Source organism: Numida meleagris, chromosome 2 (assembly GCF_002078875.1).
Source record: "Numida meleagris isolate 19003 breed g44 Domestic line chromosome 2, NumMel1.0, whole genome shotgun sequence".
Classification (NCBI taxonomy): domain Eukaryota; kingdom Metazoa; phylum Chordata; class Aves; order Galliformes; family Numididae; genus Numida; species Numida meleagris.
Window position 1 is genome coordinate 98,868,126 of NC_034410.1, and position 22,524 is coordinate 98,890,649.

The 22,524-nt window shown below is 41.9% G+C and overlaps 2 long non-coding RNA genes across 4 annotated transcripts in view; both read left to right on the forward strand.

Annotated features, from left to right (window-relative positions):
• LOC110393177 lies at positions 5,389-9,765 on the forward strand. 2 transcript variants are annotated; one of them, XR_002434872.1, is made up of 4 exons: positions 5,389-5,428; positions 6,783-6,913; positions 8,252-8,335; positions 9,608-9,765. It is a non-coding gene; the product is annotated as an uncharacterized LOC110393177 (long non-coding RNA). The 2 variants fall into 2 exon arrangements; XR_002434871.1 differs by having other exon boundaries at positions 5,404-5,463.
• Positions 18,846-22,524, forward strand: part of LOC110395160 — a 36,119-nt gene continuing 32,440 nt past the window's right edge. For both annotated transcript variants that reach the window (XR_002436200.1, XR_002436201.1), the window contains exon 1: positions 18,846-19,057. This is a non-coding gene — a long non-coding RNA (uncharacterized LOC110395160). The remainder of the gene's footprint in view (positions 19,058-22,524) is intronic.

The following is a 22,524-nucleotide window of genomic DNA, read 5'->3' on the forward strand; positions in this document are numbered from 1 at the left end:
AAAAGTGGTAGAGGGATCTTTGTGATAACTCCTCTTTGTGAGAGATCTCAATGTGAGCTCACTTCCTACTGAAAACTAGAAGTTTCCTGAGGCAGTGGGTAAAAGATTTAATGGATTTAAGAGCTAGACAAAGCATGAAGTAGAAATCCACTGAGGGTTACTAAATACATAAATACAAAGAGTCCTATGGAAATTTGACCTGAAAATGGAGGAGGATATTGAAAAACAAACAAAGCAACCCATTGCAACTGGTGGCAACATGGCACCTGTAACTGCCCTGACTGTATAGGAAACATCTGTCAACCTTCAAAAATGAAGTAGTGAGGGATCAGATATAACTAGTGATTATTCACTCCATAATTTATGTTGTAAGTCCCTGTTTAAGTCTCTTTTAGCAGATGATGAGACAGGTCAGTTATTGCAGTGATTAATGCTTCTTAGTGCTCTTATTTCAAAGTCAGGTTGTCTGTCACTGCAGATCTGTATCATTTCCCTTGGCTGATGTAGAAAGAAAGTTTTTTGATCAATCAGTTATAAAAATATTTTCCTGTGCTGTGTACTAAGGAAATGTACTGTAACTCAATGCAAATGGAATAAAAATATTAAGAAGGGATTTCCTGTTTCAGCCAAGGCTCTCGGATTTCATTCAATCTAACACTATAATTTTTTATGATGAAGTATAGACTATTTATGCTCTTTGTTTAAGGAAACTAATACATCCACAATTGCAGAGTCCAGAGATATTGCTGTGTGACCTCCTTAGCTGTAGCAACCAAGTTCCTTCATTCACTGAAGCTGTATCCACTGCCTGCAATGCAGAGTGACTGGCAGGCCTCTGGACTGGCATTCATGCATCTGCCTACCATGTAAATCATGTCAATGCTGAGGTCAAAAGCCTTTGGAAGTGACCGATGAGGCATTGTCGTATAGTCCTCTGCATTTAGTCAAAGTGAAAAATGGTACCTGATGCTCTATGCGAAAAATGGTAACCACAGCGCAACTCCCATCCTAAAGGACTAGTGGTATGTGGGTAGTGCAGAGGTGGGAAGATGAGAGGGGAAGGACAAGGCTCATCCAAAATTTGAGTGACAACTCATGCCTGTTCCTCTTCAGTTGCTAGCTCCAATACAGAGCGAAGACCACCCTGCAGATGTGCATCATCAGTTATGGCCCAAAGTTGAAATAAGAGAATGGTTAAACCAGAGCAGCTGTTCTCTCAGCATCCAGCATGATACCTCTGAAAAGGAATAAACGTAAGTGAGAGGGGTGCTGCAGAGGACTTGTGTTGAAAAGCTTCAAATACAAAGCCTGAACTTAAGTATCTGAATTTAAAATCTCACTCAGTTGCAAAAATGTATAGTTTATGTTAATGAAACTCACTTTAACATTAATGTAAAAGAAAGTTATCTGTGTGGTAGTATAACCAACTTGTCCTGCTGATTATATTATTTTTCTATATTGGTCCCTCCCCCTCATGGGATGATTTATCTCAATTTCACTGTCATCCTCTTAATGAAGTTAGCCAAGATCCACCAGTATTAAATTACACAGAGTACACAGGCTGACGACTTGGAGCTCTAAGCTCTTTAAACTGGCAGTTTCTTCTTGGGGCAAACCTCTTTACTAAAGATTTATTTCATCTGCCCTTTGAAACTAGTGAATTAGCATCAATTTGAAAGTTCTGCTGAGGCTATTCCCTGGCAAAAGAGGGGAAGCAGAATCAATCTCTCCTGTGGCTGCAGAGCTGTTTCTGGGATATCTGTATCATGCAACCTTTAAAGAAATTGGATTGCAGTCAGGTTCCAGAAACAGATGTATTATTTTCTTTTTAACATGACTGCAGTCTGGTTTATGTGAGAGCTGTTTAAAATGGACTAATTGCCCATCTGCCTCAGGAGGAGCTGGGATGTAGGATGGGTGCTGTCATGGAGCAGGGAGCAGCAGCAGGGGCTCATTTGGTCAGCACGCCTCTGACCAAGGTCATCATTTTCAGTGATCCTGAAAGGTCTCTGCTGAAACCCAGGCTGCCCTTAAAGCCTTGGCTTTTTCTGAACCATTTTCCAAGATGAAAATAACACTGCAAAAAAAAAAAATCAGTAAAGCCACTGATGATATTCCAAGCATTTTAGGAGGATCTGTTGTGATAGGGCAAGGGAAAATGGTTTCAGACTAAAAGAGGGGAGATTTAGATTGAATATTCTGCCATCAGGAGGCCCCAGCTGGAGTACTGCATCCAAGTCTGGGGCCCCCTACGCAGGAAAGATGTGGAGCTTTTGGAGAGGACCCAGAGGAGGGCCACAAAGATGATCAGAGGGCTGGAGCATCTCTCCTATGAAGATATGCTGAGGGAACTGGGCTTATTCAGCCTGGAAAAGAGAAGGCTGTGGGGAGACCTCATTGTGGCTTTCCAATATTTAAAGGAGGTTTATAAACACAAGGGAAATCAACTTTTTACAGAGGTAGGTAGTGATAGGACAAGCAGGAATGGTTTTAAACTAAAACAAGAGAGATTTAGGTTAAATGTCAGGGGAAAGTTCTTTACTGAGAGAGTGGTGAGGTGGTGGAACAGGTTGCCCAGAGAGATCATGGATGCCCCATCTCTGGGAGATGTTTAAGACCAGGTTGGATGAGGCCCAGCGCAATCTGATCTAGTACTTGCCCTAGAGGCTGGCAACTCTGGCTGTGGCAGGGGATTTAGAACTTGATTATCCTTGAAGTCCCTTCCAACCCAAGCCATTCTATGATTCTATAAGGAAGAAGTTTTTTACACTAAGAATGGTGAGGCACAGGAGCAGGTTGCCCAGAGAGGTGATGGAAGACCCATCCTGGAGACACTCAAGGTCAGGCTGGATGGGGCTCTGAGCAACCTCCTCTAGCTGTAGGTGTCCTTGTTCACTGCAGGGGAGTTGGAATAGATGGCCTTTAAGGATCCCTTCCAACTCAAACGGTTCTATGATGACTCTATGATTCTATGACTTTCCTTGTCTGACATTGTAGTCCTAGCTGGCTCATTTGCTGTCTGCAGCAGCCCTCCCTGCAGTTTTGTTCAGCCCAAATGCATATATTAAAAAATAACAGATGTCTCAATATTTACATTTTTAAGACTGTATGAGGTGATAGTTGAAGTTCTCTAAGAGTATGGCTTCTCTAAGCACAGCACTCACATCAGCTCGTCCTTATTTAGACCCCCCTGAAATTAAACTGTGCGTGAACACTACCCCCTGAGCTGTGCACATGTTTAGTTTTAATTTGCCTTTGCTTACCCTTGCTGTGTGTGTTTCTACATTGTGATTTGGGCCTTGCCAGCTCTGAACATCCTAGATCAGTAACACTGCGAGGGTATCCTCAACCACTTGCAGATAATCCAGTGCCTCGGCAGCAGAATTAGTCAGGCTCTGTCTGAGCAGCATCACCCAAGAATCTCTTCAGCCGTGAGATGTGAGCAAGCTACCCCTCCGAATCAGTACTACAGATGATCTTCGCCTACTTTTCTCCTTGAATGAGCAAATTATTCTGGACACAGCAAAGAAAATGTCACTCAGTTGAATTCTTTATTCTTCTACTGCACTTCATCTAATTCAGAGGAATTGATATAGAGTTTCCTCTGAAAAGAGAAACAGATGGAAATGCTACAGGTAGGATTTAGAGCAGACAAACTGCCTTTCCCATAAATGCTCTGAACAGAAAATACCTGAAGATGCAGGAGCCCGTGAGCTGATGCTGAGCATGCCCTGGCCCTGTTCCTCAGCTTGCTGATCCACAGTACCCAAAAGTCTGCTCAATACGAAGTACTGCAGCAGGCTGGAGACCCAGTCTGAAAACTGTATGGCACCAACTTGCACAGGTGAGTGCCTCAACAAGCTCTGCGCTGTCACATCATTTTACATTGAGGCTTTCATGCTTTTCTCTGAATGGTTGCCAGCTCCTATCAAGCATTCCCTGATTCAGACTCATTCAGGTGAGTATGGGGCTATCTGTGGGAAAGGAATATCTTAATTCCCTCAATATAGAAACCTAAATCCAGGTTTCGTATTTGTGGGGCAAGATGTCTAGTCCCCAGTCTTTATATAACCTGCAATCACTGTAGATGTTATCAAAGAGACTATGAGCTTGCCTTCTGTTCCCAAGAGGATGTTTCTGATACCCAAGTCAAGGAGGAGTTTTGGGTTGTGCACATTAATCAGGGGAGTGTGTTGGGTTTAGGAGTAAAAAAACATTTCCATTGGTCAGATATTTCCTACTTCTTGGTGCAGGCATCAGTTAAGGATATCCTGACCCTTCTGAGTTACAACATCGACACCCCAAATAGAGCAGTCTGCCCAGCCTCTGACTGGCAGCCTATGTCTGGCCTACAAGATTAAAAACTTCTCCTTCTGGAGAAATGTGTAAAATGTGGGATTTGGGATCACACTGCAGCACAGTAGTAAGAGTTATCAGTGGCTTAAGCCTGTACTGCCTTGGGATCAATGGGCTCTCCCTCTCCCAGGCATCTTTCATCTGAAAGTCTTCCACTGGCTCATCAGCAAATGGAAGGTTCATGGAGCAGTTGTGTAAGATGGCAAAAATACTGCAGTCAGCCCTACTCACATGCCATACATCAGCCTCGGGAACTCCCAGCAGGGCCAGGAGAAAGGATGGGATATCCTTTGGGAAACTGATGTGAGCAATCAGATGTGAACTCTTCAGTTCACTACTCACTGAGCAGCTTGCCTGAGAAAGCAGAGCTATGCTGCTCACAGCCCGTGTTTAAACACAGTTTTCTACCTTGTAATGGCAATAATAATAACATTTCTTGAAGTACCAGGTGAATGTCACTGCAAATCCCACTATTTCTCTCTCTTCAAAAAAGGAAGAAAAATACAAGAATGGATTTCTTAAAGATGAAAAGCTGTGATTTTAGAAGGCTATAGCAATAGGTTTGAATGATAGGCCCCAATTTCATTTTTAGGCATTACAAACAAACACGGCTGGACTACAGGTTTTTCACTAAGTCATTATTCAGTTTAGATTCTCCTTAGTTTATATAGCAAGTCAATTCAAATTTTGACTGTCTTGAAAGAAGAAGCTCTCCTGGGTCCTGTGATTCTTGAGTATCTTTCTTACCTTTCTTTTCAAGGCTATTTCTTTTCTTTCTTTCTTTCTTTTTTTTTTTTTTCAGAGCACTTAACTACCCTCAGAGACAAAGATGTTTGAAACAGTAATTGTCTCTGATTCCTACAAAGAGTGTTGAAGAGGCTCAAAAGTGAGAGGAGAGGCATAGCTGTCTCCTGGCTCTGACAGCTGCAGTTCAGCCTCCCACACATCCCATCTCTGCCAGCCTGCTCCAACAACCCCAGGTTGGTGTTTGTGACCTTGCTTTTGTTTCTGGAACCTACAGTTTTCTGTCATGGAAACCTCAGTGTTGGGGGGCTGTGAAGCTGGAAGAGAGGTAACAAAAGGCATTTTAAAAGAAGCCAGCAGCAGGTAGCAATCCTGATCACCAGACAGGTGTTTACTGTTTTACAAAGGAACAAAAAGGAAACAAACCAGAAACAGAGTGAAGATCCCCTACTTCTATCCTTCACTTACAGTTCTCATTTTATATCAAAATGAGTTGGATTCCTGCTAGCACAGAAACTCAAAAGGAGAAATGCAGAGTTTTAGTGGAGTTCAGTCCCCTTTTCAGCAGTTAAAATAGAATTTTTGCAAACGCTGACAAACAGAGAAGATATTTGCAAGGTCCATTAATATAAAATAACATAATTTTGATATTTGAGAACTATGTTCTTTTGCCCTTTAGAGAATCTGTTCTGCAGGTGAAATAATGCTTTGAATACTTAAGGATATTGATGACAATTAACGTGCTCACTCGCTGAGACTGAGAATCTACTTGCTTTTTTCTTTTTCTTACGGAGGAATTAATTAATATTCATTTCAAGTAAAAGATAAGTATCCCATTGGTAGATAGGCTGATAGTGCCCATCACAATTAGAATTAGAAACTGTCAATCTTGCAGGTCACTCCCTATTGCCCTATCCCCATAACAGGCATTTCCCTATGTGGAATGGAGGATTTATAGCACATACATAGAATAAAATCTTACACGGTAAGTTAAGGGGAGGAGTGGGAGCAGCCAAAGAATACTTACTGGAATATTAATTAAGAATTTTCCACATCAGAACCTTTTCTGCTTCTTGGCATTGTATATTGAAATACCATGTGATATTTAAAATCTTTTTTTTTTCTCTTTTGAATATTTATCACAATCCTGAATTTTTAATGTGTTCTAAAAATTTTAAAAATTGTAAATCTTCCAGCTGAATATGTTCCCCAAACAAAACTTTAAATTATTTATATCATTTTGACACCATGGAGCTATCCTCTGGGAACGTTCCTCTTTTCCAACACTCATCTATGAGTCTCACTGAGAAGAAGTGAAAGATGGTCATTGTTTTGTTTTGTTTTGTTTTGTTTTGTGGTTTTTGTTTTGGTTTGGTTTTGGAAACCCTAGAAACGAGATTGATAAAAGCAAGTGGGAAGAGAGCCTTCAGTGATAAGGATGAAGGATACTACTCTACAGTTAGTGAGAATTATGAGCCCAAGTCAGTGACATGTATCAGGAGAGAAAGAGTTGGGGAAAAAAACTGGCAGGAATTTAGTCAATAAACAGATCAATGCACTTGCACTATTTCTAGAGGAAGCTGAGAACCTCTGGAAATGGCAAGGGAGACATCTGAGAAGCCTGTTTAATCCATCTTGCATGTTCTAAAGACCTGAATTCTGCATTTTTGTGACTTTCACAGAGTGTCAGGAAAGCTGTGACATTACCCTTGAGAAGAAAATAACAACCCCTACGAACAGAGTCCAGCAGAAGAACTTCTCAGAAGTTGTCTAAGGGCCCATTGGTGGAGGAAAGAAGCCTGAAACAATTGAGGTACTGTAAAAACATAAATTAAAATTTGTTCTGAAAGCAGAATGCTACTGTAATTGTCTTCATAACTGATATCTTATGACTGATGTATTAAAGAAGTAAGTATTTCCCTGATCAATGTCTTCTGGAGTAATCTTTCTCCTAAGTGGATTCTCCAGGGTCCATGAACACAGGAGCTCCCACTGCTGTCTTTCCCTAAGCTGGGGTATGTGAACAGTCTATGCAGCCAGCTATTTCACAGATGTTGAGATAGCTTAATTTATCTGGAATTGACAGATCTTTGTCAAAACTGCATGGAAACAGACAGAAGACTTGGTAGTTATGAGACTTCAACATAACTTCAAAAAAAAGTTTAAACAGAGACTATCTGTCTGCCTTTGAAACCAAATCCAACCCCCACCACACTTGGACATAAATGACTGAGAAATCTCGCTCCTGTCCTGTCATGCTTCCTGAGGTATTACAAGCTTGCACAATTTTGTCCATGTATACATATTTCTGTTAAGGAGACTTCATCTTCCCATTTCTCTCTGAGGGCTAGAGACCAGAAAGCTCTCTAGCCGTGCGTTTACAAAAGCCTTAAGCTGAACATTTTTTTTGATGCAACCTCCTAAACATTTCTGATAATAGAATCTCTTCATCTCATTTCTGGCTCTGCCAGTAATACCATTTATAAGTGGGTATTATAAAAGTATATATTTTATCTACCTTGTGACATTTTAATGTGATCTGAGAGTCACAAAAGGTTGACGAGCCACTCTGTAAAAATCAAGGCCTTGGAGAAGTGACAAATCAACCACTCAGAATCAATCATCATTTTGGAATTTTTGGTTTGTGTCCATATGAAAACAATAATTAAAAAAAAAGGTGGAGAAAAAAATGACAAGACTGTTAGGCAGGAAAAATATCTGTGAGTATGGCAGGACTTGGACTGCAGTAGCTACCAGCAGGTAAACCCACACGCTGGACTGCACAGTGAGCATGGACAGGCTCCAGCTGAGGTTTTTCTGTAGGCAACAATTGCCTGCGTCTTCTATGGAAATTCACAAAGCAATGGACTTGCATCATCTCCAAGAAACAGGTCTACTTCTAGGTGCATGAATATAGTAGACAGAGTCTACTATACATTTTCAATTTCAGAACATCAGGATACAATGCATGGTAGGGGTTGAGAAGACTTCTGACACCAGCTGAGATGTTCAAACACAAAAATACCAGACAATTTCCAAATCCTGACTGCCTTAAGCATCTCTTACCCTAATATGAGATGTGTAAATATTTTTCATGAGCAAAAGATTAAGGTACAGTTAAATATTAACAACCATCTGTGTTCTAATGTAGGTCAGAACAAGAAGAATCTAGTTTAATTCCTTGGCTTCAGGAAGGAAGGATAGCAACTGCTGAAATTCTTTATCTGCATATAAGGTGGGAAATTCTAAACCATAAATGCATGAGAAGATTAAGATTGAAATTGTGAAATGTGCAAAGCCCTTCTAAAGGGTCAAAGCAGAGCATCTAGACAGTGTAGTGTTCAGCAGCATAAAACTGCTACCACATAGTTGGTGTCCCAGACCCTGCAGGCATGGGATGGCACAAATGCTTTAGGTAGAAAAATGGGGTTGAGTTCACAGTGCATTTGGGTATCACCCAGCACAGTGGGAATAGTTTGTTTTACCAGTGCTTTGGTTTATTTGTTAGCAAGACGTCATCAAGTTACTTCTAGTGAAGGCTGCAGGCTAGGTTTTCAGGTCAAAGTATTCTGTGACGCCATCAGCACAAGGCGATTTCCTTGCAATTAGGGAGCTGAGAGAGACTGGGTCAGAGATTGTGCTGTTTGTTCACAGTGCTCCTGCTCACCCTGTACTCTCTTAGTTGACCAATTCCAAGCCTCCAACACCAGGGAAAAAACCTGGTTTGGGTGACAGCTGTGAAACACATTCCTTTAACTGAGCAGCACAAGAAATAGCATCAGGTGATTCCCCGGTTATTATTATTGCCAGATCATATGGATTGAAAGGAATTTATGCTGTTTTTCTTCCTGTAGACTGTTAACAGTTGGGAGTCCCTAAGGCTTATCTTGGAAAAAAATGTTTAGGTATACAACACCATTTATTTTGAACCAATGTCATGGGGGAACATAGAGAACACAAGAAAAAAGGTATCTGCTTTTGCAGACAGGAATATAGTAGGGTTTTCATTAGCTGAAGAAATGGAAGAGATGTTTATAGAGCTGGAGGTAATAAAAGGTAACAAGGAACAGAGACAGATATTCAGGCCTAATGTTCAGATAAACAGTTATGCCTGCAATATTATGTAACTATTAAAAATGCATTGTCCCTTAATGCTTCCAGTAAAACTTAGCATTATCTGCTCCTTAACTTCTGTAACAAGATAAAGAAAGCTGCTCATGTTTTTCTTTAAGTATGATGTGACTGAAAATGGTCCAGTAAAGATGAATGTCATTAACCATCTAAGGACTAATGTGTTACCAAACACTGGTGGCTACATCCACAGACCTTAGCCAGAATTTGGAGTACCGTGAGAGAGAAATTCCAGTAAAACCTTCATCTTTACATTACCTGACTGCAGACAACTTCAAAAGAAATCAGTGACTTGTGTGATTACAGTGATCCTACTGGTATTTTCCATATAGCAATGCAATGGCAAATCTTTCTGCTTTCTTTTGTTTTCCCACAGGTTGCACAGTTGCTGAGCCCATGGAGAAGGAGAAAGGGGCATATCTCCAAGTAACTTTGGTCAAATCTGACAATGGATAAATTTGTACGCAGAATGACATGTAATGTGAAGTTTTTCCCCAGTATTTGATCAGAAACCAAATGATCTAGCTGTTGCACACAAACAGCATCCTTCAAATTCCTTCAAAAGCTCAACTGAAAATCACTTCAAAGGTTTCCAGTTTTTCCTTCCCCAAATATTTTAGGAGACTATTCCTGGTTAAAAATGTGTATTTCTTCATGTGTCCCAAGCCTGCTCACAGCTTTATTACTAAATTATAGAAACACAGAGTCATAGATCATCCCAAGTAGGTAGTGACCCACAAGGATCATCAAGTCCAACTCCTGGCTCCACACAGAACCACCCCAAGTTCAAACTCTACATTTGAGAGCATTGTTCAAATTCTCCTTGAACTCCAGCAGCTTGGGGCTGTGACCACTGGCCTGGGGAGCCTGTTCCAGTGCCTGACCACCTACTTGAGGAGGAACCTTTTCCTAATATCCAACTTGACCCTTCCCTGACACAGCTCCATGATGTTCCCTTGGATCCCTTAGTGGTGACAGAAATGAGTCCCTGGGATAAAAATTCCCTTTAAGATTTAATGGGCTACTGATTATGTGAATACAGAGGTCATTCTACAATGTGCTTAAAACAAAGCATAAATCTTTGCTAACCTCTCTGCAGCAAGCTGATGAACATAAGTAACTTTCATTATGGAGAGGTACAATGGTCAACAAGGCCGACGGTGCTTACTTACTGTTTATTAAAAATAAAGCTGAGATGGCGCAGTTTGTGTTGAAACTCAATTTTGGTGCTTGGATCTTCCCCAGAGGGGCATCACAGCGTGGCCACCAAGGCCAGATATCCAGCCTTGCAGGTCTTTGTTAGGCTCCCAGGTCATGAATTTAAAGAAGGCACAGATAGATGGAGAAGGATAAGATTATTAATTGTTTTACAAATATAGTCTTTATTTCCAGTGGAGGGGGTGTTATCCTTCTTTAGGCTGGGTACAGACACTGAATGCGGCATGTGGGCATTTTGGGGCACTCCAACTGTAAAGCCTCACTGCTGTGGCTGTCAGAGACCAATGTTTTCAGCACCATTTCTGGGAAATAGCTGTCCAGGACTTGATTAGTTGAAGGAATTTGGATTCAGTCCTGGAAATGACAGTGCTGAATGATTCAAGTCCAACAATTTCAGTAGGCAATGAGAACAAACAATACCACACAGAAGTAGCAGAATAAAGCAATGAGAAAGGGACAGCCAATTAGGACAGCAGAAGCTATTTAACAACAAAAACAAAAACAGAGAATAGCTGAAGTTGAAAAGGAATTTCTGAAAATAATCTAGTATTTGTCTGAACAAGAGCTTCATACAAATGTGTGCATATTCCTGCAGGGACATCATCCCTCGCTCTAGCATGGAAATCCTCACAAGCCTCTGCTGAAGGGGGTTTTTCTATAGTTACTCTGAGAAGTGGTCCAGAAACATTTATCTTAAAAGGAAGAGCTTGGTGCAAGTGGCATTAGGTAATTGTATTTCATAAAACTGTTGGAAAACATACCTAACTTACAGAAAGAAACAAACTGAAAAAGAAAAATTTTAACTCCCACTTATTTTTTATTATTTTTTTTTTCCCTTGAAATGCTTCTCAGGGCAGTGTGTAGAAAGGCCAGATGAAATGCAGAAGGACAAAGCTGACCAAGCTCTGTGCAGCCATGTCTGGCGATGTGTTTCCTTTCAACTACCTACATGCACCAGCTTCTGTGGGCATTGCTGACTGGTCTGACAAAACAGAATTATCCCAGTTGTTTCCCAGCAATGGTGGATTTTTCTCTCATTTTGAAATTGAGATTTTATATCCACCTCAGAATCTGCACTAGGAAATAGGCACTTATTCATGGAGAAAGTAGTTATTTTGCACACTTCATTTATGCGGACACACTGAGATAGAAGATACATGATGCACCACAGACCAATGAATCCCCACTGCTTCCAAAACAGTTTGAGTAGCAAACTGCCTTTTAACTTTTGATTGTGAATATTTTGTGTCTCACACACCACCTGTACACCTGGAAGAAGAAAAACCCAACTTCTCATAAAAACTATCCCAACTAGTCCTTTCATCTAGCAAGATGCTGGGAAGTATTAGCAAGTGGTTAATGTGGCTCTTCTCATCTTTCCTTAAATCTTTTGTTTTGCTCTGGGATTTTTCTCCCCAAAATTATTGTTCAAGGGTGGGATTTCTAAATAATACTTCCACATTTTAGGTCTGTGGGACTCTGCCTGTCAGAGCATGCTGTGGTTTGCAGCCCTTGAAGACTTGAAGCAGTTAGCTGAGGTAGCCTAACGGTGGTGATGGGTTGGTGGTTGGACTAGATGATCTTAGCGGTCTTTTCCAACCTTAGTGATTCAGTGCTTCAAAGCAGCATAAATCCACCTAGATCCACCCAGATAATTATTTCTTTGCGGAGATGATGTGCTGAATCCCTTTGGTGAAAAACACAGGCAATCAAGCCCAGGAGGAGAAAAAGGACAGGGCACACAGCCTCGTAAAGTGCTCAGTGCGAACAGCTCGCTAGACAGGTAATAAGGGCGATGCGCAGATATCACAAACCTGCTCTACGGAAATAAGGCCAGGAAACCCTGCCGGGGCTCCCCGGGCGGTGCAATGCCGCCACCTGGCGGCCTCTCGCCGCCGCCGCCCGCCTCGCTCCGCTCGTTCCGCGGCTCCGCGCCGTTCACAGCCCGCTCCTGGGGGGGGCGCTGTGTCAGACTGAGAGCGGCGCAGTCAGCAGGGGGCTATAGAGTAACGAGGGCAAAGTACGGGGAGACCCGGAGGGCCCTGCCTGCCTCAGCCATGCTGCCATTCTGTGAAAACACAGAGACTCTTTGGACCTTTAGATGTTTACTGCATCATCTGCACTTTTTTGGAAAAAAGATACACGTGGTTTATTGCACATGTGCATATTTATCACCTTTGTTCCCTTTAAATTTATACTCAGCATATGCCCTGGGCAGAGTCAAAACTGTTAAAAATTACTTTTTCCATTTTATTTTTTCTACGTTTGTAAAACCGTTTTACCTTCCACTCTGGGTCTTATTTCCCAGAACCCTATTGTGGGTCATTGTTTTTCAGACCATGGAAAGTACATCTCCAGGGACTTCCCCCTCCATACAGAGAGCCCTTCATCGACCTTCCATCCTCCTCCTGCCTGAGATGGCTCAGGGATCCAGTCTCTGGATTTGGGGCTCATCCTATCTACAGAGTAATCTTTGCTGAAGTTTACATCCTCCACACTACACCACTCCTTTAGGAATGGTGGATTTTGAGACAAGGGTGTATTATCCAGAGAATTATGAGCCCAGACACATTATTCACCTTTCTCCAGTTTACAGAAGCCAGAAAGGAAAAAGGAAAAACTAAGAACTTACAGGGTTTCTGTTTCACTCTGTTGTGCACCTTGTTATTGTAATCATTGGGAGTGCTTAAAGGTGCTTTAAGAAGAGACAGGTGGAGGGGTAGAGAGGGAGGATCCAGAGGCAGGAAGCATGAAGTTAGTAACTTGTGGAAAAAGGAAAAAGTGGAGGGCAGTTTCTGTTGTCCTCTGTCTACAAGGATCAATATACACGAGCCAGGTATATTGCCCTCAAGACTCATTTCCATCACTTACAGACATGAGATGAAAGAGCAGCAGAGAAAAGATGATTTCTAGGGCTGGCCAAGCCATTCATGAGTTAGGACAGGAGCACACAGAAATTCTCATAGAGATCCTGCAGGACAAGTCACTTCATGCCCCACCTTCCCACCTCCACTGCCTATCACTGAGTGATACCTGACACAAACCTTGCCCTGAGCCTGGGGATACCACCATACTGTCCCCGAGTGCTCCCTGACGTCCCCACTGACCCCTATCACTATCTCCAAACCCATCCACACCTAATCTCTCCTAACACCTTCTTTAATCTCATCTAAATAGCTGCTGGCAAACCCACTAATTCTGCTTGTTAATGCTCCAGCCTCTCTGCTCACACTCACCTCTAACACAAAGCTGGGCCCTTTTACAGATGAAAGAGCTTTATTGCCAGGGCACAAGTCACAAGTCTCCAGGCGTGGTGGGAATTAACGGCCTCCAGATAAAGAAGGAGGTGGGATTTAGCAGCATGGCAGGGAAGAAGTGCTTGGGCAAGTGACAGATTTTCTGTTGCTGGAATAAAACCTGTACACATGCGGAAGAAGACAATATGCATCCAAATCTAGACTGACAGAATATTTAAACATGCAGTGCCCCTCCAAGCTTTGAGACATTGGTTGGGGAACAAGACAACCAACAAAGCCCCAGCTAGGAGAATAAATTAGGGAAACAAAGCACAACACAAACGTCTTTCCCCCCCCCCCCCCCATTTTGGCATGTTTCAATATTGTCTAAACTTTCTTCTGTGATTATTTCAGATACCATCTCAACTCTTCCAGAGGGTAGAGTTGCACCACACGGAAACACAGAGCCTACAGAGTGAACACAGCACGTCCTGCTGTTTGTAGACATGCTGAAACCTGTTCTTCAGCATTTTTTTTTTAATGCAGTTTCTCTGACGGTCTTCTGTGAACTTGAATCAGAATTCTCTTTTGTCTGACATCTTGCTTTATGTTCCAGTGAAACTTCTGGAAGACATGGCAGGTTCCTCTGCTAGTCAGCTCGCCAGTGCTGCTCAGCAGCCTTCAGAAGCTGTGAGAGAAGAAGGGATGGGAGTGCAGCAGATACACAAATGATTTAATGGTACAGATCTAGTTTCAAGAAATAAGCTATTCTTTTTATTGGCACTCTTCATTAAGTTTATAAAAATAAACGATATAAGAGTAGTGGTTGACATTCCAATTGGTAAAATTTTCATGTTCACATTCATTTTTAAAAATTGTATGCTTCAACAATATATTATTGAGGTAAAAATACCAGAATGTTCAATGTTTGATTCATTGTGAAGATAACTTTTATATTTATTCATGTGCTCATATTTCTCATTCTATAGAACAATATTAGTATTATTTTGGTTTAGATTTTTTTAGAGTGAATTTTAGAAATAGTTAAGAAGTGAGTCTTGTCTTCCACCTCCAGAACCTGAAAGATCAAAACCTTTCATTATTGGAAGTCTTAATGTCTGGTAAAAACCTTAAGTTAATTCAATGAAAAACTGTTTCAGATAAAACAGCAACAGCGACAACAAATCTCAGACACCCATTTGCATGACTGGGTCAATTACTTGCAAAAAATCTAATTAACACACAGTGTTGTCTCTCTAACTCCTGCTCCTGTCTTTGGTCTTTTAATTGCCTGTGAAAAAGTATTTACACAGAGCAGCAGCAATGTTTGAAAGAAAAATCAGAAAAGGCACCAATTCACTCCTCTTAGTCTACTGAGGTAAATGGCAGTTCAAGTCACTGTGCACGGCTAATGAGTTCAGTTATTGATGAGATCCCAGCTGCCTGGCAGTGCTCCTTTTTGCAGTCTAGCCAGTGCTGTGGTAGTACAGATCAGCTCAAGCACAGAAGGAAAACTTCCCCTGCCCCAACCTGACATGCGTAATGCTCTTTGTGTGGTTACATTGCTCCCTAGTTAGGATGGCACATCACAAAGCAAATTGCTCCGGTACTGCTCCATGTTCCATTTACTATGCTTCAATAGTTTTTATTAAAATTTACCCCAAAAAGATAGCATTATTTTTAGGCTGCTGTGGAAATCTTGTTGCATCACAGAATCATAGAATGGACTGAGTTGGAAGGGACATTTAAAGGTCATCTATTCCAACTCCCCTGCAATGAACAGGGACATGCACAGCTAGATCAGGTTCTCAGAGGCCTGTCCAGCCTTATCTTGAGTGTTTCCAGGGACGGGTCATCAACAACCTCTCTGGGCAACTTGAATCTCTCCCTCTTTTAGTTTGAAACCATTTCCCCTTGTGCTATCACACCTCACCCTGCTTAAGAGTCTGTTCCCTTCTTTCTTATATCCCCCCTTTAGATACCGGAAGGCCGCTCTCAGGTCTCCCCAGAGCCTTCTCTTCTCCAAGCTGAACAGCCCCAGCTCTCTCAGCCTGTCCTCTCAGGGGAGGTGTCCTACCACTTGGATCACTTTTTGTGGCCTGCCTCTGGATGCACTCCTCTCTCTTGTACTGAGAACTCCACATCTGGATGCAGTACTCCAGGTGAGGTCTCGCCAGTGCCAAGTAGAGGGGCAGGACAATTAACATGTCGGTATGGATCACCTACGTGATTTCTTATAACAAATAATTTCATCCCTTAAAATACACTTTTCATTGATGACAAAGTACACCTCTCTCACCAGTCCATTATAAAATATATCTTTAAGTTGAAAACAACACTTAGTCATTAGAATTTTTCACATTCGACTGGTCTTTTAAAAATACACCGTAAATAATTTCTCTGGAGAGCAGTGAGTGTGTGACAGAGGGCAGCAAAGCACAGCACCAAGTCACGCTGAGGCTTCTGCTGTGTGCAGCCTTCCTGAGATCTGCAGGAGCTGTCTCAGCACCACTGAGAATCAGATTCTGCTTTGTTGCTACAGGGTAGTAATACACTTGATGGGAAGTCAGTAAATCAGAGTGGGGCCCTGGGAGTCAGCTTTCAGCATGAGGCAAGCATCCCTGCACCAGCTGCACACCAGAATTTGCTCAGCCCCTGAGAGGAGCAACAACATTTTGGTGAAATGGGGAAAAGGGCAGTCTGAAGGCTATGCGCATTTTTCTGCAGTCTGTCTGCAGGCGGGTTTGGCCCTGTAGTAACCCAGATATAATTTAAGTCCTTCAGGCTCACCAAAACTGGGCTGAAGTTCCTTCCTCAGCACTTATTTTCCTTTGCACGTCCATGAGGTATTGGCAGGATCTTTGACCGCAGTCCCATGGGAATCGTGGCTTCTGTCTGGTTTCACGGACCAAACCAACTTGGTCAAAGTTCAAAGAAACTTTTAAATTCCAGTGCTCATTTTGACTGTCTGCTTAAATCATGGCAGGTTCATCCAGTGCTTGAATTAACTTTGTAAATTAACGGAGCTAATCTTCCATGAGGGTAAACTCATTAAAACATCTGTGGCAAAATCTGCCAATGAGGAGAAAATAGATGCTATAAATATTTGATAGAAAACATGTAAAGACATTCACTTACGCTTCTGCATGCAATTCGAGTTAATTTCAGTAGTACCCCAAGGATTTGGAGGCTGGATGAGGCCACTCTGTTCTTACTGGGCTCTGTTCTTATTGGGAGCTGTTCCCCAGAAACCATTTTCAGACTCATTTTTCTGGATCAGCAAATACATGGCAATGAACAAACACACAGCTAACACAATGCGTGCAGCCCTGTGTGAATCACTTTTCACAGCAAGAAAGCACTAAGGTTTGAGGAGATTATAGATCAGAGGGAAAGGGCATTTCTATAAATAATTAGAAATAGGAAATCTGAAATCCGTTTTGAAAAATGTGTCTGTTTGTGTGATGTAATCCGTGCTTGCTGCTAATGGAGATTTTCAGAGACAGATTTCAAAAGCAATGTGCATGTTTCATTCTCCTTCATCCATGTGAAAGAGCCTGGGTCTCCTTAGGTGGTGGGTTAGAGCAGAAGCCACTTGTAATTATGTAAATAGACATCACAGAGACATGGTGCCAAGTTAGCTTTACACAGAGAACCTCGAGACAAAAATAGCCAGGAAAACTGTAATTTCCCAGCAGCAGCTAATGCCTTCTCTAATGCTCATTAACGGCCCACTGGGCTGGGATTCACATGTTGGGAAGCTCTGCATGTGGACCCACAAGCTCCTTGGTTTCTGCTGCAGTGCTGACCAAATGGAGTGGGTGAGGGCTGTTCTTCAATGGGATGGGGGCTTTGGAGTAGCAGTATCAAGGAGGGAGGCAGGGAGCTTCCCAGCCCTGAGATGGAATCCCTGCCTTGGGTGCATCCTGGCTGGGTATTGGGATGCAGCATCCCTGCTTCTCTGTATGGCAAAACTGTGAGCAAGGCACTCTGGTCCAAAGCAAGCCTGCTAGCTGCATAGCACAACCATAGCCATGCCAGCTCTGGGCTCAGAATACTGGTGACATGGAAAGCAGTGAATTGTAAGGACAAGCCCATCCATGCTAGCAGAGGATGTCTGTAAATCCACGGAGCAGATGACACACTCGTGGTGCACGTATGCATGATGTTCAGGGCCAGATACTCAGCTGGTTTAAATCAGTATAACTAACTGCCTTGACATTTGAAGAGTCACCTGGATTTACAGCAAATGAAGCTACAGTCCATTATCAGCAAGTAACCACCATCTGAGGGTGTAATTTCAGCCAGAAGATAGCCTAAGTGATTAATGTGATGATTAAAGCTTCCTTAGAGAAACAATGGCCACATGAAGCCTAGTTTCCCTCTCACGTCATGTATATTGCACCCACTGGCCCGCCTCAGCTGTCTTCTGCCACCACAGGTACTTTTCCTCTCATTTCCAAGTTTCCCTTCATGTTTCCCCTATTGCTCTCTCAGGGGGTGGCGTGGTTTTGAAAGCAGTGCTGCACAATCCATCTCAGATGCTTCTCACCACTCCAGAGATCCCATCCAAGGTTTGAAAGCATCATATAGAGATGTGCCTCAAGTAATAGCACTTTAAATTTGGTATGAGATGAAGTTACAGGCACAGGAACACTATACAAGCATGGTATCTGGACACTGAGGCAATTTGTAGAGCTTGTATGCTTGCTGGTACTCAAGAGATTTTAACTCTGCTTTACATATGGATGGCTATAAAATGTTCTTACTATTCTGGCTGGAAAGTGGAAGAATCACAGTTCAGAGCTCAAGGCTCATATTTGTTTTCCTCATACTGTTTTCGACACTACAAACTATTACTGCATTTACTGTACTATCTATCTCCCTCTATACTCATTTGTTCCTTTTAGGCTTGCTAGTAACCTCTGATATGCTCACACACTCCAGCAGCTTATCAATCAGGACATCAAAGAAGAAAAAGATAAGGAGTTTCACAAGGATGTTATATGTCTTTGTACTAATTAAACATAGTTTAATCACTGATCTTTGCTATTGCAATGTTTATCTTTAAATAAGACTCTAATGAGTGATTCAGGCTATTTTCCTTGATAAACATGATGGGCTCCATGTTGACCTGTAAAGGATGGGAAAGTAGATTGTGCTACCTCATTTGCCACTGCGGAAGCAACCCAAACTCCACCTGGGACCACTCATCTCCTTACCATCTTCAGCTGCAGGAAAGCAGTGTTTGGAGGGATTTAGCAGTTGTGGACCATGGTTTCTGTTTCAGATGGATTAGGTGGCAAGAGTTTGGGGGTAAGCCAGGAAGAAGTTGTACCCTGAGGACTGGAAAGCAGAGGCACCAGGAAAAGGTACTATGGTTGTTAGTAGCAGGCTCAGAGCATCTGCTGTGGTTGCAGAGACTGTGCTGCCTTGTGGGCAACAGGGTATTTTTTGATACTCTTATTTCCTTATACTTTGTTCTTCCTGTGATCTGGGCTGGCTCCTTTCTTCTGGCTATCCACCTTGATTTCCTACCCTTCATTAGGCTTTCTCTCTTATTTGGATGTTGCTTTTCTAAGTAAGCCCTAGCGCAAAGGCTTAGAAATGAGAAAACAAAACAAACAAACAAAAAATCAACAGCCTCGTACTTGAGCATCATAACTCTACTTGTTCTATTTCTAGTCCATTTTGTTGTTATCGTGCTCTTCCCCCGCTGGCTTAGGTATTTAAATCTTAACAGTTCTTTAAGGATAAGGGCTGAGTTGTTCGTGTGTTGCCAGAACAGCAGCTTGTCTTGAGGCATAGTTCTAATATGTATAAGCAATGATGATGTTATTTTGTTTACTTTATAATTCATTACTATTATTCCTTCCAGACCAAATAACTACTTGACCTCTAGATAATGAAGTAAACAACATATGAAGTTGTTTCCTCTCATTATGCTTATAAAACATCAGAAATATGGAATCATTCAAATTAACCTAATCTTGAAGTTCCATAAATGAGGCTTATATCAAGCTTAAGCAAGGAGGAAATCTCTAATTCCATCATTAGGAATTAATCAAATAAGGGAAAAAAAAATCATAGAAGGAAATTGTCATCTAAATGTTTACTACTTCTGGAAATGTGCCATTAAGATCTGCTGCTAAGTGATGTATTGTGCCCTATAACAACAGAGGAAATTCTCTTGGGAAACAATAGTATCTACTAGAGAGTAGATTTTTAAATTAATTTTAGTGCTTCTGCATTAGTGGCTATTATAAGAACAAGGATTAAAACTCCAAAAAGCCTAAGGTTTTTTCAGTAAAACAGCACTTATCTGTTTGAAAACATCACTAGTCATATATTCCAATGAAAGATTAGAGGAAAAACTGAAGTGTAGGGTTTTGTTTGTTTGTTCTCTTTAATGCCAAAGTGTGCCCAGATATCATATTTCTGCTGAGTATTTCACTTTCCATCTTATCAAATAATGAGCACTTGCTCATTTGATAATAAAGTTCGAAGTCAGCACCTTTGGAAGGATTTTCTTTTAGGGAACTATGATGCTTTATCATTTGCTTGCCTCTTAAGGTGCCTGTGTTATGACTTGGAGGTAGCACTGACAGGAGTAGGGGACCAGACCTTCTGGTGCAGCTTTAACTCCCTTTTTTTCACATGGGAAATGTTAGAGCTGTGCAGTGGGTAGGAATGTGAGGGTGCTGTGTCTGTAGATAAATTATGACAATGTCTTGTGAAAACTTCTGGATGTGTGCTTAGGATGAGGGTTTGTCATGGACTTTTACCATCTGCAATAGGAAATCATAGAACACCTGTTGACTCTGGGTATGAGTTGCTACTGGTCATCCTGATATGCTTCAGTGTAAACTTTCCCTTTGTCCTCTGTTTTTTATTAATACAATCAGTTCTTTGTAACAATACTTGTGAACAAATAACTTACGTTTTTGCTACCTGTTTTCTAAACTTCTGATTCACTTTAACCATAACAGTCCTTGCACTAGCAATAAGAGTCACTGACAGTAAACAAGCACAGGAATCCCTAGCAGTAAAACATTGCTTTCCCAGAGTGCTGAGATGAAACAGGCTGGGAGAGAGAGAACTTGCTTTGGTATGAGAAAAGAATGACTCTGACTAAAGTAGTATTTCCTCATTGTTATTTTTCAGTGCCTTCTCCCTGGAAGTCAGGGGAAAGGTGTGCTTTTTTTTTTTTTTTAAAAAAAAAAAGGCACAATATGGGTTTGGAAGCTCTTGGTGGCAGTGAAGTGTCACAAATACCTTGGTGCAGAAATTACAAGTGGATTCTGCAGGACAAATTCAGAGCATGAGGACATGGAACTTGAATCACCTTGTGTTGCTAAAGAATCCCGCTGTTGTTATTTACAGCTCCTGCCTTCAAATATCACCCTGGGGATTTGTCTGTGGATTGTCTGTGTCTGCTGAGTTTATGTTCGGATACAGAGTTCAATAACTATAGTAACTAAAAGAAAAGTATGTTACAGTGAAATTTCTTCAGCTTCCTCGTGTGAAATTACAACAGCTTACCTTTCTGAATTAGTGCTCACACTGTTCAAATGTACCTGATAATTCACAGCTTGAAGTGAGACACTTGGAGAGGAGAAACAACACATTTTCCCCCTGTCCTTCCTCTATAGAGTTACAGGTGTTTTGTAAAAAGAAGTTAATACACCATTATTTGGGAATCAGGCAAGCTATGACTAACTTTGTGCTGTTTAAGAAAACAGAATATCCCGAGTTGGAAGAGAGGCATAAGGATCATTGAGTCCAACTTTTGTTTCCACACAGCACCACCCAAATATCAAAGCATGTGCCTGAAAGTGCTGCTCAGATGCTCCTTGAACTCCGGCACTTGGGGCACTGCCCACTGCCCTGGGCAGCCTGTTCCATGCCCACTGCCTTCTGGTACAGAACCTTTCCCTAACTCCCAGCTGCCTAACACAGCTCCATGCTGTTCCCTTGGGCCCTGTCGCTGTCACCAGAGAGCAGAGCTCAGCACTGCCCATCCCTGCCTTCTCCTGTGAGGAGCTGCAGCTGCCATGAGGCCTCCCCTCAGCTCCTCTGCTCTGGGCTGAGCAAATCCAGGGACCTCAGCTGTTCCTCATACATCTTGCCCTCTAGATGCTTCATCATCTCTGTAACTTTCCTTTGGATGTCTCTAACAGTTTTATGTTCTTTTTGTACTGTAGTGCCCCAAACTGCACACAGTGCTCAAGCTGAGGCCACCATGAAGGTACTCATCTGCATGCACCTCCAACAGCCCCCTGAGGGCAGGGAGGAAGCATACAGGGACCCTAGACAGCCACGGGTTACTTGCTTTGCATCCTGCTGCAGCTTGGTGAATATTCTTTTTTTTCCCAGTCCTGATAGCTGCTGATAGCAATTAAAAGCAAACAGCTGCTTGGTGTCTGGTGTAATGCTGGCTGCAAGGGTTTGCAGAGAACAGAGTGGAAAGAAGCTGGGGTTTCACGCAGGGACCACAGAAGGGAACAGATCTCTTATAAAGACAAATGAATCCAAAAGAAAATGTGTTAATAGAAAGTTTGTATTATGCTGTCTTCAAGAAAGATAGCATTTTGAGCATACTGCAGTAAATACTTTTAATTCTTCTTTATTAGAGAATAAGCTTCTCTCTCTCCCCTCTCCAAAAAGGAAGCTTCCCATTGCTGATGAACAAGTTCAGTCAGTTGTGATTTATGTTTTGCACATATCAGCTGGCAGATTTTGCTCAAAATGCAATTATTATATAAATCATCCTGACCCAAAACAATCTGTTGCTTCCAGCAAATATTGTGTAGGTTTTCGTTTGTTTTTTTTCCCCTTC